This window comes from Lissotriton helveticus, chromosome 8 (assembly GCF_964261635.1).
Source record: "Lissotriton helveticus chromosome 8, aLisHel1.1, whole genome shotgun sequence".
Lineage (NCBI taxonomy): Eukaryota > Metazoa > Chordata > Amphibia > Caudata > Salamandridae > Lissotriton > Lissotriton helveticus.
In genome coordinates this window covers 1,262,102,998-1,262,119,858 of record NC_136069.1, presented here as the reverse complement: position 1 = coordinate 1,262,119,858, position 16,861 = coordinate 1,262,102,998, and the positions used below count along the sequence as shown (strand labels likewise).

The 16,861-nt window shown below is 50.9% G+C and overlaps 1 protein-coding gene across 1 annotated transcript in view; it reads left to right on the top strand.

Annotated features, from left to right (window-relative positions):
- The window catches only part of VWA3B (von Willebrand factor A domain containing 3B), a 1,052,517-nt gene that overhangs the window by 970,789 nt on the left and 64,867 nt on the right, over positions 1-16,861 (top strand). The gene's annotated exons all lie outside the window — the stretch shown is intronic.

Here is a 16,861-nt window from a genome sequence, read left to right as displayed (position 1 = left end):
ATCCCAAGAACAAAAATTTTCACTTCTTGCATCCTTAAAAATACATACAGATTGTATGAATTCCCCACACAGCACTAAACACATTTTAATTATCTTGTATAAGAGCTGTGTCACCTTTTGTTGGCACATTATGAGAAAATAACTATTCTACAACCTTGGAATCTATTGCATCCAATAAATTACACAATGCTGTCTTTTTTAATATTAGGATGTACAGAGTAGGTCATGGAACTGCAATCTTTTCTCTAATAAGCATTTTCCATTAAGGTGTTGTCAAGCAGTCTTCCTATACATAACTGGTTTTAATGATTTGTCTGCTTTATTCTTGCCAATAATGCATAATTGGTCCTCACTGTAACTCTGTTATTCCTGATATGATTATGGTTAGAATAATTCTGCCGTGTATGGTTAGAATTTCCTTTTCTTCTATAGATAGACTGCAATCATTGTAACTGTTATTGATGCTGTTCATGGTTAGAACATTGCGGTCTTGTATGTTCAGAATTACCTTTCTTTCACAGGTACTGGAATCACATCAACATGTTCACCATTGTTTCTAGGTGTTCTCTAGGATCAAGGATACAAAACAACTGGCAAACTTTGTAGTGCTCTGCATGAGTGAGATCAAAACATCAGATCTAATACTCACAGGGGATTTTAACCTACATCTGCTTGGCTCATCACTAGTGGAGGAAGTAATGATACAGAACCAGCTATAGAACATCCCACAACAGCGTAACAATTCATCAGAACTACCTACAACAAATAGCCAGAGACTAATAGAGAACCTTGAACATCTGAACCTCAGAGCTGTGAATGGTAGAAGCATAGGCGACACTCCTCCAGCATTCACTTATCATTCACTAAGAATAAAAATGGGACGCTAGATGTGAGAAGTTGGCCTGATGTGCAGTGCTCACTATTCTAGTGATCACTATATATCAGTCCAAACAACCCTTATTGATGATTGGTTGTAAGTCAACCTTATAGACCAGCTATCCTAGTAGCATGGATACGAGCAGTCTAAGGCTAAGACTCTAGAGGGCGTGTTAAGCCAGCTGTTTTACCATCACATTACCCCTTGAACACCCAGTGAAAGGACACCACACAAGTGTTATGAAAATAAACAGTGTATTTATTAGAATCACAACAACCCTGTACTCTTTATGAGGACAGGGTGCTAGGCACACAACAAAACTCTTACGAAAATACTTAAGTTAGCACGTTATACACAAATGCCCGAGGGGCACGAAAAACCATATACTTAAAAAGTGGAATGCGAAATTACTAGCAGGTAAGTACAGTACTAATAGGCTTTGGAATCGCTAGGACTTGACTAGGGAATCGTTAGATTACTTCTAGGAGACCTAGGGGACTCGGGTGCAGAGTGTGCACTCTCACGCGGGATGCGGGACAAAGTCTATGGAAGCTAGTAAAGGCAAAGTTAGTGTTCACGGGCGAACCCGACCTGGTAGGAAGAAAACGACAGTGGATCCTGACCCTAGGATAGTGAGGCTATGCTGGGACACCGAAGTGCCGAAGTTACCTAGCCCAGGGGCTGCAGCTGCATAGGTCTGAAAAGACGTCGGGGATCTCGTTGCCGGACCAGGAGCCTGGAAGAAGGAAGTTGCTGGCAGGCGACCAGTGAAGAAAAGTTCGATGGATCCAAGCCTGGATCAAGGAAGAAGAAACCTGAAAGCAGAGGGGACCAAGTTCTTGAATCACTAGCCAGTGATTAAGTGGGCACCAGGATGGCACCGGGCGAAGTCACCTCGACTAGGTGAGTGGGCGACGCTGGCTCTGCAGATCTCACGGACCAGGAGGCGTTGTCGGCGACCAGGATGGAGAGGCGAGCGGTCCCACGATGGATGAAGCTGTCGGCGTCGAAGTTACCCAGGATTGGGCAACAAGCCTTGGCTAATTCAAGCCCACGCGGTGGACTCAAAATGGCGTCTGGAGTGGACCAGGAGGGTCCGGGGTGCTCCTCTTTTGGAAGGGAGCAAGGGCCAGCCTGGAGCAACCAGACCAGCAGCAGAAATGTCGTCGGGCGTCGTTCAGAAGGCCACAAGCCAGCGGGCTAGTAGCCAAACAACGCGGTGAGCAGCAAAAAGCAGAAGGGCCCCACGCAGATCGTGGAGATGCTGGGAGGCTGCGCTTCGGTGCTGGAGCTGCTCAGGGTCGGGGCTTCTCGGACCCCAAAGCACTCACCAGGAAATTACTCGGCGGGCTTGCTGGAAAGAAGTCGTGCAGTCTTGAAGATGGCCGGTCCCTCGAGGTCTCGTCACACCCACGAATCTCAGCGTGACTGATGATGCAGGTAGAGGTCAGAGGTGCCAGGGAAGCCGGTTCTCGTCGAGCTGGGCAGTCTTGATCCGGAGGAGAGACTTGCAGCAGACCGCAGTGTTCTTAAGATGGTGCCTGCGGATGCAGGGTGACTACTCCTTAGTCACAAGGGAGAAATCTTAGGAAGAAGTCTTGAGTTCCTTTCGTGGAAAGTAGTTTCAGGATTCAAAGATGATCTGATTTGGAAGGGGGCCAGTTCCTACCTTTATCCTGTAAAAAGGGGCTGGCACGCGACTAAGTCCTGCCCTAGGGGTGGGACTAGGAGGGGGGTGGTTACACCCACTTCCTTGGCGGGCTTTTCCCCAGCACAGGGTCTGGAGTGACCCTGGAACTGGTTCCAGCCAGCCTATGCACAGTGAGCACCGGGGTGCCACGTGCAGTCACCTTCCTCTAAAGCCCTGCCTACCTACAATACACAAAACCCTGTCTGGGACGGTGCTGGCACCGCCCCTGGCAGGAAACCCTTTGTCCTTATCTCCTGCTCTGGGAGGACTCCCAGCAGCAGGAGGGCAGACTTGTGTCTCGGTGGCAGCATCCATTTTGTGGAGCTGAGGCTCTGTTTGACTTTAACCGGGGTTAGGGGTTACATACATGTCGTGTCCCTCTAGAAGGGTGGAATGCTAACCCCGTCACCAGAATTGGCGAGGGGTTAGTATTCCAATTCGTATGACACCTTACTCGACATGTTTTGATAAAGCGATACCAGAGTTGGCATATAACCGCGAGGATTATAATGCACTTAAGAGTATATGGTATGCAATATCATGGAAACGGCTAAGGGATAGATACCGAAAGCCACAGACAGGCTCAGCTCATGCCAGAGCACCATCTCACACGATTCCAAGCACTCTGCCTCCAGGATTGTTAAGGCCTGCCATAGGAGTGACTGATAGGAGATCTGTGTGTCCATTTTAGGGTTAGATATAGGTATACTATATCTAAAGCAAAGGGTGATTACACCACCTTGCCCCAGCTGTCGTGCAGCCAGTTGTGTCAGATTTGGATGGCCAGCCAGGGGTGGCATAATACATGCTGCAGCCCCTGGTAGGCCCTGGGTAAACCTATGCCCTGGGTACCTAAGGTACACTGTACAGGGACTGATAAGGTGGCTCAGTATCCAATTTAGATATGTACCTAAGGTACATGGAATCCATTTTACAGAGAGAGCAGTGGGCCTGAGGTCCTGAATAGCAGGGCCTCAGGTCAACTAAGTCAGAAAACCAGCAAAACACCAGGCAAAAAGTTGGGGGCAACCATAGTCAGGGATCTACCTTCCTACATAACCCCCCCCAAACGAAAGGAGATAAGGCTATCCTTGTCCAGGTAAGCCTATATTGCCTAAGTGGCCATTTAAGGAAGTACCAGCACTGGCATGGTTACCCCCTATCTCATGGTCCACTAAGCAATCCCTCACCCTAAGGGTGTCTGAGGGTCTCCACCATAGGGAATCTCTACCTGTGGTGTGTTTTGGCAAAGTAAAAGGCTGGTGCTGAAATGGAGTACTGAAGTGAGGCTCCACTAATTTTGGGCTCAGCTTCCTCCAATCATTTTCCACCAGAGAGGCCTTTCTTTCCAAGACTGAGTTGTTTTGGGCTCTCAGGGTCAACCTCTGGCTACCTACAGCTGGAGGTTGGGTCCCTCTGTTTGGCTTACTGGAGGGACAGGTCAGGTTTGGGGCCCTCAGGTCCCAAGTTTGGCTGTGCCCAACAGTGTCCATCTGTGGGAGGTCCCTAACTAATTTTAAGGGGGATCCCTCAGGAGTGTGTCTTATTTTCACTTGGCTAGGTCTACTAGCTTCAGTGCCCTTAATCTGCTGATTGGGGAATTCTTTTGGACAGGGGGCCCTTTGGGGTCCAACACTGGCCTCCCTGACCTCTACAGCCCTGGGCTGACTGAGGCAGGGTAGAGAGGGGCAGGTTACCTGCTCCAGACTGGGTCCCACCTTGGAAGGGTCCACTGACATCAGGGGTTCTGCCAGGCTAGGCCTGACTACCTCTGTGGCAGTTTCTTCACAAGGGGTCAGATCAGTTCCCTGAGGAGGCTGATCCTTTCCTAAAGTCTGGTGGGAGGGAGATTTCTCTTCCTCCTCAATACTCTCTGTCTGAGTGGAGTGATCCATAGTTTCAGGCTTCACAACACTGTCATCTGTCTGAGTTTGAGCTGTGGCCATCACAACTCTCTCAACCTTTTCAGGAGGGGGCTCAGTTTGGGTGTGGGCTGTGACCATCACAGCCTTGACAACCTGTTCTGGGAAGGAAGTTGTCTGAGATTGGGTTGTGACTGGCACAACCCTCCTGACCTGTTCAGGGAGGATATCTTGGACTGGGGCTGTGGCTACCACTGCCCCACTAACCTTACCATGGATGCTTACCATTCTAGAATGGGTTTCTTGCTCTACTTCAGCCCAGGCTGAGAGCTCTAAATCATTCCCCAGTAGGCAATCTACAGGCAAGTTTGGTGACACTGCCACTCTCTTGTGGCCAGTGACACCTCCCCAGCTGAGATTGACCACTGCCATGGGATGATCTCTCTGTACTCCATCAATATTGGTCACCTGGTATGTGGCACCAGGTAAAAGTTGCCTTGAGGGGACTAAACTCTCAGTCACCATAGTGATGCTAGCCCCTGTATCTCTATAGGCCTCAACTTTTATACCATTGATGAGGGGCTCCTGTCTGTACTTGCCCAAAGTGTTGGGACAAGTTGTGAAGTTGGCAAACCCCATGCCAGTCTCACAGACAAGAGTATCTAAGTCAGGGGACCTGGTTAGGCCAGAGTCCACAGGAACTCCCAAAGTAAATGCACCCAAATTCTTGGGGGCACTCCCACCACCTGGGGGATTACTACTAGTAGTAACAGGAGGTTTGGGAATGTTACTTGGGGGTATGTTTTCCTTATTGTTATTCTTTGGGCAACTGCTGTCAGTTTTTAAGTGACCCACCTGTTTACAGGGATAACAATAAGGTTTCTTCTGGTTGTTGGAAGGATTCTGGGACCCACCCCCCTCAGAGGATTTTTGGGGCCCTGATGTGGTTTGATCTGTAGATTTATTCCCACCCTTCTCTTGAGGCTTGGTTGATTCCTTTTTCTGGTCACCACCTTGGTTCTTGGGCCTAATCCTGGTTCTGACCCATTTGTCTGCCCTCTTACCCAATTCTTGTGGAGAGGTCAGATCAGAGTCTACCAGGTGCTGGTGTAATAACTGGTTCTGACAATTATTTAAGACTTGCTCTCTCATAATAAGATTATACAATCCTGTGAAGTCAGTAACCTTGCTACCCAGTAGCCAGCCTTCCAAAGCCTTAGTGGCACAATCAACAAAGTCTGACCAGTCCTGAGACTGAGTTTTCTGGGTGTCTCTGAACAGCAACCTGTACTGCTCAGTGGTTAAGCCAAACCCATCAACCAGTGCATTTTTCAGGACCTGGTAATCATTAGCATCCTCCACTCTTGTAGTGAGGAGCTTATCTCTACCTTTACCATCAAAGGAGAGCCACAGTATAGCTGCCCACTGACTCTGGGGAATGCACTGCACAGTGCAGGCCCTCTCCAGAGCAGCCATCCATTTCTGGATGTCATCCCCTTGCTTAAAGGGGGGCACTATTTTAGTCAGGTGTTTAGTATCTAAACCCTTCTCTCTATCTCTTGGGAGATTGCTGCCACCAGTGGGAGCTAACCCACACATCTGCTGCTCTCTAGCAAAGGCAAGCTTCTCTTTGGCCAGGGCAAGTTCTTCCCTTTCAATCCTCAGTTTAGCTTGTCTCATCCTTGCTTCATGCTCTCTTCTCTGAGGGGAAGTCAATCTCCTCTGGGGAGAGTTCCTTCTCCCCTGAGAAGAGGCATTAGAGTACAGAGATCTAATGGAGTCCCTAGAAAGAGATCTATCTCTCCTAACTCCAAGGTTAGGCCTACTTAGGGTCAGTACTGGGGGTCCCCCAGATCCTAGCCCAAGCAAGTCTAAGTTGGCCCTGGTTAGCCTTCTGACTACCTCAAGACCTTTGTCTACCTCATCCCCAGAGAGTTCCTCCTGATCCTCCTCCTCCTCAACTGCAGTAGCAGTGTTGGGGAGGTCTGGATCCCCAGAGGTTCCCTCTAAGGCTGGCATGTTCTCATGTAACTGAGAAAGCTTTCTGGCATCATATGTCTCTAAGAGACCTATCAGAAAGGGAATGGTGGGGTTAGACCCCTGCTTCAGTTTTCTGGAGACACAGATTTGTCTCATCTCCTGGAAACTGAGAGCTGCATATCTTGAAGTGACCTGTGGAGGGTCAACACTGACCAGGGGAGTCTCAGTAGAATCTCCCTGGGTAGACATGCTTTTCTAGTGAGGTGTAAGTGGTGCACTTACCTACACTATATGTTTGCCTACTGATCCCTTGCTAGAGTTGTAGTTTAGGGTGTGCTAGGCCCTAGGAGCTACAACAGCTGGTTCAGTAGAACTCAGAGTATTCTAAGCTAAGTTATATGTACCTTTAGTACTTATGTGATCTTTCACAAGATATTCTTAGGGCATGTGTGGTAAAACAACAGCAAGCTCAAATCCCAACCGCTGCTCACCAATGTGAGAAGTTGGCCTGATGTGCAGTGCTCACTATTCTAGTGATCACTATATATCAGTCCAAACAACCCTTATTGATGATTGGTTGTAAGTCAACCTTATAGACCAGCTATCCTAGTAGCATGGATACGAGCAGTCTAAGGCTAAGACTCTAGAGGGCGTGTTAAGCCAGCTGTTTTACCATCACATTACCCCTTGAACACCCAGTGAAAGGACACCACACAAGTGTTATGAAAATAAACAGTGTATTTATTAGAATCACAACAACCCTGTACTCTTTATGAGGACAGGGTGCTAGGCACACAACAAAACTCTTACGAAAATACTTAAGTTAGCACGTTATACACAAATGCCCGAGGGGCACGAAAAACCATATACTTAAAAAGTGGAATGCGAAATTACTAGCAGGTAAGTACAGTACTAATAGGCTTTGGAATCGCTAGGACTTGACTAGGGAATCGTTAGATTACTTCTAGGAGACCTAGGGGACTCGGGTGCAGAGTGTGCACTCTCACGCGGGATGCGGGACAAAGTCTATGGAAGCTAGTAAAGGCAAAGTTAGTGTTCACGGGCGAACCCGACCTGGTAGGAAGAAAACGACAGTGGATCCTGACCCTAGGATAGTGAGGCTATGCTGGGACACCGAAGTGCCGAAGTTACCTAGCCCAGGGGCTGCAGCTGCATAGGTCTGAAAAGACGTCGGGGATCTCGTTGCCGGACCAGGAGCCTGGAAGAAGGAAGTTGCTGGCAGGCGACCAGTGAAGAAAAGTTCGATGGATCCAAGCCTGGATCAAGGAAGAAGAAACCTGAAAGCAGAGGGGACCAAGTTCTTGAATCACTAGCCAGTGATTAAGTGGGCACCAGGATGGCACCGGGCGAAGTCACCTCGACTAGGTGAGTGGGCGACGCTGGCTCTGCAGATCTCACGGACCAGGAGGCGTTGTCGGCGACCAGGATGGAGAGGCGAGCTGTCCCACGATGGATGAAGCTGTCGGCGTCGAAGTTACCCAGGATTGGGCAACAAGCCTTGGCTAATTCAAGCCCACGCGGTGGACTCAAAATGGCGTCTGGAGTAGACCAGGAGGGTCCGGGGTGCTCCTCTTTTGGAAGGGAGCAAGGGCCAGCCTGGAGCAACCAGACCAGCAGCAGAAATGTCGTCGGGCGTCGTTCAGAAGGCCACAAGCCAGCGGGCTAGTAGCCAAACAACGCGGTGAGCAGCAAAAAGCAGAAGGGCCCCACGCAGATCGTGGAGATGCTGGGAGGCTGCGCTTCGGTGCTGGAGCTGCTCAGGGTCGGGGCTTCTCGGACCCCAAAGCACTCACCAGGAAATTACTCGGCGGGCTTGCTGGAAAGAAGTCGTGCAGTCTTGAAGATGGCCGGTCCCTCGAGGTCTCGTCACACCCACGAATCTCAGCGTGACTGATGATGCAGGTAGAGGTCAGAGGTGCCAGGGAAGCCGGTTCTCGTCGAGCTGGGCAGTCTTGATCCGGAGGAGAGACTTGCAGCAGACCGCAGTGTTCTTAAGATGGTGCCTGCGGATGCAGGGTGACTACTCCTTAGTCACAAGGGAGAAATCTTAGGAAGAAGTCTTGAGTTCCTTTCGTGGAAAGTAGTTTCAGGATTCAAAGATGATCTGATTTGGAAGGGGGCCAGTTCCTACCTTTATCCTGTAAAAAGGGGCTGGCACGCGACTAAGTCCTGCCCTAGGGGTGGGACTAGGAGGGGGGTGGTTACACCCACTTCCTTGGCGGGCTTTTCCCCAGCACAGGGTCTGGAGTGACCCTGGAACTGGTTCCAGCCAGCCTATGCACAGTGAGCACCGGGGTGCCACGTGCAGTCACCTTCCTCTAAAGCCCTGCCTACCTACAATACACAAAACCCTGTCTGGGACGGTGCTGGCACCGCCCCTGGCAGGAAACCCTTTGTCCTTATCTCCTGCTCTGGGAGGACTCCCAGCAGCAGGAGGGCAGACTTGTGTCTCGGTGGCAGCATCCATTTTGTGGAGCTGAGGCTCTGTTTGACTTTAACCGGGGTTAGGGGTTACATACATGTCGTGTCCCTCTAGAAGGGTGGAATGCTAACCCCGTCGCCAGAATTGGCGAGGGGTTAGTATTCCAATTCGTATGACACCTTACTCGACATGTTTTGATAAAGCGATACCAGAGTTGGCATATAACCGCGAGGATTATAATGCACTTAAGAGTATATGGTATGTGATATCATGGAAACGGCTAAGGGATAGATCCCGAAAGCCGCAGACAGGCTCAGCTCATGCCAGAGCACCATCTCACATGATTCCAAGCACTCTGCCTCCAGGATTGTTAAGGCCTGCCATAGGAGTGACTGATAGGAGATCTGTGTGTCCATTTTAGGGTTAGATATAGGTATACTATATCTAAAGCAAAGGGTGATTACACCACCTTGCCCCAGCTGTCGTGCAGCCAGTTGTGTCAGATTTGGATGGCCAGCCAGGGGTGGCATAATACATGCTGCAGCCCCTGGTAGGCCCTGGGTAAACCTATGCCCTGGGTACCTAAGGTACACTGTACAGGGACTGATAAGGTGGCTCAGTATCCAATTTAGATATGTACCTAAGGTACATGGAATCCATTTTACAGAGAGAGCAGTGGGCCTGAGGTCCTGAATAGCAGGGCCTCAGGTCAACTAAGTCAGAAAACCAGCAAAACACCAGGCAAAAAGTTGGGGGCAACCATAGTCAGGGATCTACCTTCCTACACTAGACTATACATTTTTGTGTCTAACCCTTTTTAATGACATTTTTTCATTCAGTATGGGTGACAAAGCCGACAGTGATCACCGGCCCCAGGAGCTCACTCTTTGTACCCTCTTTGTAGGGTGAGCCAGGCACGACCACCACAATCAACTATAGTAAAATAAAATGTTATTCGAATCCCGTGATGGTGGCATCGAGATGGAGAAATGGACAAACTATACGAACTCCTTGACAAAATCATTCGCCATCCCAATTAAATCAAGGACACAGCAAAGTTGCAGCGGCAATCCCAACTTTACAAGGATCCAAAAGAGTAAGATGAAATCAATAAAAAATACTATCAATTATACGTTACGGCAGGTACGGTGGTCTCCAACTAACACCCTAAAACTAGCAGAATTACAACAGCAGAAAAAACAGCTGAAGCAAGCGATTTGGGAAAACAGGAGAGACAATGAGGACTCTCTATGGGCGAAATTGCATGCAGATTCCAAATGGAAAGACAGTGCAAGGTTCTGGGAGACAAGTCTGTCTTAAGTCTGTCCTACTACTTTTGGTATTCACAGAAGGCATTTAGTAATAGTAAAGTTAGGATTTTGTTTCAAGTTTGACTTAAGACAGACTTAAGACAGACTTAAGACAGACTTTAGACAATCTTTTTTTTATAAACATTTTTATTTGCATTTTATCATGGTACAACATTACACTCGTATCATCTTCGGTCTCCATTCCCTTCCCCTCAACCCCCCATCCCCCCAGTTTCTCAGCAGAAATTCCATCCAGTTGAAACCCCCCATAGAGTGTCCGGTTAGATCCGTGGCGGTTTGCTTGTCTCATTTCCCGGTTCTCCTCAAGTGAGATCTGTGTTCCCTTGTATTTCTGTCCACCTTAAGTGCCATCCTACAAACCCCCATCCAGCCCATGGAATTTTCTCCATTTCCCCCATACTCTGCTAAATTTCTTGGGGCAACCTCTCGCCTTGTATGTGACCCTTTCCACAGCCATATAGACATCCAGCCCTTGTCTCCCCTCCCCCAGTTGTGGCGGTGTGCCCGGTCCCCAGTACTTAGCTACATCCCTTTTTGCTATTACCAGTGCTAGGACCAGAAAGATCAGCAGGGGACGGGCAAGGTCCACATCATTTGTCATTCATAAAAGGACCATTTTAGGATTCGGTTGCAATGGGGCCTCAAGAACCTCACCCAACTCCTTCAACACTTCTTGCCAATATCTCTGTATTGTAGGGCATGACCAAATTATGTGGTAGAAGTCTCCTTCAGCACTGCCACATCTCAGACATCTCGTGTCACCAATCCTACCTATTTTGTGTAGTCTCACCCTATCGTAGTATGTTCTGTGTAGCACATTATATTGTATAAGTCGTAGCCTGGACTTTATAGCTACTTCTCTAGGATCCATTGGTACTATGTCCCAGTCTACCGTATCCATTTCTCCCACTTCGGTCTCCCACTTCCTCCTAAGGTCGCCCAGGTCGTCTGCCATGTTATTCATCAATGTTTTATACATGAGGGAAACTACCTTTTTTTGGATTTGTTCTTGCAGTAGTCTGCCCTCCAAGGGAACGTATTCTGGGAGTGTGTCCAATTGGATTTTTTCTGCATGCCACGCGTGTCGTAGTTGTGTATATTAAAAAATCTGTGTGCTGTGTAGGCCGAATTCAATTTTCAGCGCAGTGAAGGAATTCAACTCCCCCTTAGCTATTATGTCACCTATATTTGAGATCCCAATATCATCCCATCTCTGGAAGCCCTTTAATTTATTCAGTTCTGTCAACCACGTACATTGCCAGATCGGGGTCTGGCGGGTAGGTTTTTTCTTCCACCCCGTGCGTGCCGACGCTTTGTTCCACATCGCCAGGGTAAGCCCCGTGGCCGGAAGAAGTTTCGTCCCTCCCTTCCCCCCATATAGGTAATAAATACAAGGCCGGGCGTCCATTCGGTATCTTTCGAGGGCATATGTGGGGTGATCCGCCGATGCATGTAGCCAGTCATTAATAGGGGCTAAATGCTCTGCCCAATAGTAGGCTTCCAAATTTGGGATAGATATCCCTCCGCTATACTGGTGACGTTGGAGAGTGCTCAGCGCAACCCTCGGTTGTTTGCCCAGCCAAAGGAAGGCCCTAAGTTCCGCATTTATTCTCTCGAACACCTTTCGCGGCAGGGGGTAGTACTCGTTTTGGAGTGCATATAAGAATTTTGGTAGTGTTATCATTTTAAACATGGCTACTCGCCCTAGTACGGTAAGAGGGAGCTGTCGCCATCTATGCGCGTCCTCCATAAAGTTCTGTATTATGCGTTCTACATTCTTGTCGTAGGACTGTTTTTTTTGGATCAAATTTATTTTTATTTTCATTTAGATACAACATTGCAACAATCAGACAGTCATAGCCCCAAATGCGTCTGTAGCCCCATGGTCCGTGTGTAGCGTCTGGAGGCTGATCTCTGGAGCAGGATGCCATGAGTCCATGCAAGAGGGCCTGAGTCCTGCCCTGCAACAGACTGCCTCTAAGAGCTCTCGCACCCAACCTCCCAAATAGACCCCCCTAACCCCAACCATCCCTTCCCTGGAACTGCCCCCCTCCCACCCTCCCACCCCTTCCGGTGTGTTCCGCTGTGTAGGTGTGTGGCATACGAATGGACCCTCATCAGACCTTTCATGTCTTGTCTCCCGGTGGCCTGTGGAACTCATCGACTAGTCTGAGGACTTTGAGATATTTTGGGCAGGTAAGCTCACGGAATTCGTGTGACAACAGGGAGATTAGAGGTGCCCATGTTTCTCTAAAGGTGTCTGAAGTCTGCGTGAGAGACGCTTGTATCCGCTCCATTCCCATTATCTACCATAGCCTGTGGAGCCACCCTATGTGTGTGGGCTTCCATGGAGTGCCCCAGAGTGAAAGGATATGTTGCGTTGCCGCCCCTATTGCGAGCCCCATCTGGCGCCCCCGAATGGACTTAAGTGGAAAAGTGAGTTTGTTGGGCAGGCCCAGGATCGCGTATGCGGGGAAGCGGGGAATTTCCGTTTCAAAACAGCTATCTATGTCCCGAAGGACCTCCTCCCAGTATTCCTGCACTGTCGGGCATTCCCATAGCAAGTGGAGCATGGTCCCTATGTGTCCGCAGCCCCCCAGCACAAGGGGTCCCGGCTGGGGTTGCTTTGGTGTAGCCTCTCTGGCGTCAGGTGCCAATAGTATGCCACCTTGACCGCTGCTTCTCGACTTGCTACGTTATGAGCCGTGTGGTGTGTCCGGTAGTAGATGTCCTGCCATTCCTTGTTCGAGAGCGCACGACCCAACTCTCGTTCCCACTGTTGTTGTCCCGCAGATTTAGCTATTTGCGAGGGGGGGGGGGTCAATAACCTATACAGTTCCGTAATTGCCCGGTTATCTGAGGATTTGGTGAGGAGCCACTTCTCGTACGGCTTAAGAACGCAGCCTACGTGTGGTATGACATCCCTACGGGTAAGCCAGTGCCGTAGTTGAAAATATTGGAAGTTTTGTGGTTTGTCGATGGAGTACCCATCCCTTATAGCCTTCAGTGCCATAAAGCCCTGGGGGTCAAACAAGTGGCCAGCCGAGTTGCACTCCGTCCGTCTCCACTGCGGGAAGGAACCGTGGACCATTCCCGGCGGGAACGCCGGGTTGTCAAATAGCGGCGTCATTGGCGAGGGAAAGGACGTGAGGTCTCTGGCTACCGTTACCGCATCCCAGACCTGGAGGAGTGTCCTGGTGATGGGTGATTTTTTGATGTACGCTGGTCTATCTGGGCGCGCCACAAATGGGATTCTCCAGAGCGGCATCTCTGCCATTGCCCTGTCTTGGTATAGCCAGCGCTTCTCTGATGTCGGCCTGGACCATTCCAGGAGATATCGCATCTGTGTTGCCTGGAAGTACCGCCGTAGATCAGGTACCCCCAACCCCCCTTCCACGGGGACCCGCGTGATCAGGTCACGCCGCATCCTAGGGCGTTTACCGGCCCATATGTAGTGCTGTATTGTGTCTTGCAGCTTTTTGATCATGCCTATCGGAGGGGTGACCGGAATGGTTTGAAATAGGTATAGCGCTTTTGGCAACAGGGACATTTTGACCGCAGCTACCCGACCAAGCCACGATAGCGGTTGCTGTCTCCATCTCTGAATATCCTCTTGGATGTGCGTGAGAAGTTTGGTGTAGTTCAGCTCCACTGTCTGAGCCGTTGTGGGCGTTAGTTCGATCCCCAAGTATGGGAGTGCCATTTGTGTGGACAGTCCACCCAATTGCAGCGAGCCTCTGTTGGCTTGGCGGGTGTTGCACCCCAGGGGGAGAATTACCGATTTACCAACATTCATTTTAAAGCCCGACACCTTCCTGAATCGGTCCATTTCCTCCAGGAACGCTGGTATCGAGACTCTGGGGTTGTCCACGGCGACCAGGATGTCGTCCGCATATAGGCTTATCGTGTGTTCCTCTCCCCCGAACGTGATGCCTGTGATGGCCTGGTTGTTCCGTACGTGTTTGGCGAAAGGTTCTATATAGAGGGCGAACAGCAAGGGCGAGAGCGGGCAGCCCTGCCTCGTGCCTCGGCGAATGGCGAACGGCTTGGAGCTTGTTCCGTTCACCTTAACCGTCGCTTGGGGAGACGTGTAGCAGCTCGCCACCCAGGCCCTGAACCTTTCGCCTGCTCCAAATCTCGCCAACGTCCGGTCGAGATGGATCCAGTCAACCCGGTCGAACGCTTTTTCGGCGTCGACTGACAGAAGGGCCGCGTCCGTGGCGTTGTAGTGTGCCTTATCGATCACGTGCATCAGGCGCTTGGTGTTATCTGCGCTTTGGCGGGAGGGTATAAAGCCCGCCTGGTCCGGTTCTATTATACCTGGGAGACATGGGCCCAGCCTCGCGGCTAGGATCCCCGTGAAGAGCTTTAAGTCTAGGTTGAGGAGAGAGATCGGCCGGTATGCCGCGCATTGGGTCTTGTCCTTGTCCGGTTTCGGTAGGACAATAATGTCGGCCTCTAACATCTCTGGAGGGATCGATCCTGGCCCCTGAGAGGTATTGAACAGCCTCATCAGTACCGGGGCCAGGAGGGGACAGAAGGATTTGTAAAAGCACACGGAAAATCCGTCCGGGCCTGGCGCTTTAAGCGGTTTGAGGCGCGCAATAGCGGAGGCCACTTCTTCCAGTCGTATGGGGGCATCGAGCGCCAGGGCATTTACCTCATTGAGGGCTGTTACCCTAGCGTCTTCTAGGTATGCTTCTCCCGCCTCAGCATCAGAGGCTGGATCAGCCTTGTAGAGTTTGGCATAAAATGTCTTGAATGCCTCCGCAATATGGTCGTCATCCCGAAGCTCCCGGCCCCCTCCTCGCGGATGATCGGGATTTTAGATCGGACAATTTTCGCTTTGAGTTTGTTGGCGAGCAAGCGGCCCGTCCTATCCTCCCCTACGTAGTACGTGTGCTTGAGGCGCAATGCCGCATATTCCGCCCGATCCAGGTCTATGCTCGCCAGCTGCGCCCTGGCTGCCTTTAACTTACGCCAGATCCTAGGGGCCCCCGTCCGGCTTTGCGCCCGCTCCAATTCCAGCAATTGCGCCGTTAGCTCCTGGCGGCGTTCCTTCCTTTCCCTATTGTCTGCAGCCGAAAGTGCAATCAGCTCTCCCCTGATGACCGCCTTGAGCGCCCCCCAGACCGCTGTCATTGCCACCTCCCCTGTGTCGTTCTGGTCTAAATAATCCGTGATGCTCTGGGAGAGCTGCTGTGTGACCCCTTTGCGGGAGAGCAAATTTTCTCGGAGGCGCCAACTGCCCTTGTGTGATTGCAATCGTGGAACTTGTAAGCGCATTACACTGCCTCGTGGTCTGATAGAGCCGCCGGGGTAACTTCCAAATCCCGTACCATAGGGGCCAGGTCAGTGGAGCTAATAAAATGATCTATTCTGGCATATGTATGGGGCACATGAGAGTAAAAGGTGTATCCTGGAGCTGTATGGTGGGCTTCCCTCCAGGTGTCCACGAACCCCCTGCTGGCGAGCCAGCGCTTCCCCTCAGTAGAGAGAGCCCCGGAATCGCCGAACCTCTGACCTGACCGATCCCTCTCATTGTCCATAACCAAATTTATGTCCCCGCCAATCAGTATGTGCCTCGAGCTAGTACCCATGACCTCCGAGAGTGCCCCTGTAAGAAACGCCTCCTGCTTGGTGTTGGGGGCATATATGGACCCCACCGTGATCGACAGGCTCCCGATATGAACCGTGTGGGCTAATAGCCTGCCTTTGAGTTCTGCCACTTTGTCCCCCACCCAGCCTTTGAAATGTTTAGCAAAGAGCAGGGCCACTCCTGCTTTTTTCTCTGTGGTGGAGGAGTAGAGCTGGGTTGGGAACGCCCTGGACTTCATGCGATGCCAATCCTTGGCCAGTAAGTGCGTCTCCTGTAGGAGGCACACCGCCGCCCCGGAGCTCTCTAGGTAGGAGAGCACCGCTCTCCTCTTGATTAGGTTATTTAGCCCCTTAACATTAAGGGTGAGAACTTGGATAGACTCTTCAGCCATGAGGGGGTATGTATCTTCTCACTCTCTCCCATTGTTCTAATTCGAAATCGCCCACCCCTCCTGATCTCGCTGCCTGAATGGATGGAACACACCTGAGCACACCTCCGGAGCCCCCCCATCCCGCTCCCACCCCCCCCAAGCCCCCCCCCCCCACCCCCTCCCACTCCAAACATGAAACCCCAACTGGTGAACATTGTCCCAGGCCTACGTAATGTCTGTCCAGGCCTGTGGTGGATTGGTAAATGTATGGGTTGCGTGGCAGTGGCGGCCCGAGGCCCCCCGTCCCGCCCCCCAATGTGTCGCCACAACTTAGCTTTGTATCACCGTCGCCTCAGTCTCTCATGAGTTGGCGCCGGTGTCCTTGGAGACCTCTTGAATCGCCGCGGCCTTTTCTTGTGCCATTGTCTCTGTATTTGGTTTAAGGCCCTTCCTGGAGGAACGTCCACGTTGCACGTTCTGCCAGCCGTCACCAGTCATCCGTGGGGCTCTGGATGGGGCCTCGGAGGATCGCCTCTCCCCGTCGTCATCTGGCTGGTCCCCATTGTGTGGAATGCCCAGCAGGGCGCATGTGTCTCGCAGAGATCTCAGCTGATGGAGGGCCCCGTTCCACTTGAAGATTAGCCGAAAGGGGTGCCCCCAGGAGTATGGGACCCCCTCGTCGCAGAGGAAGGTGGTGGCCAGTTTGAAT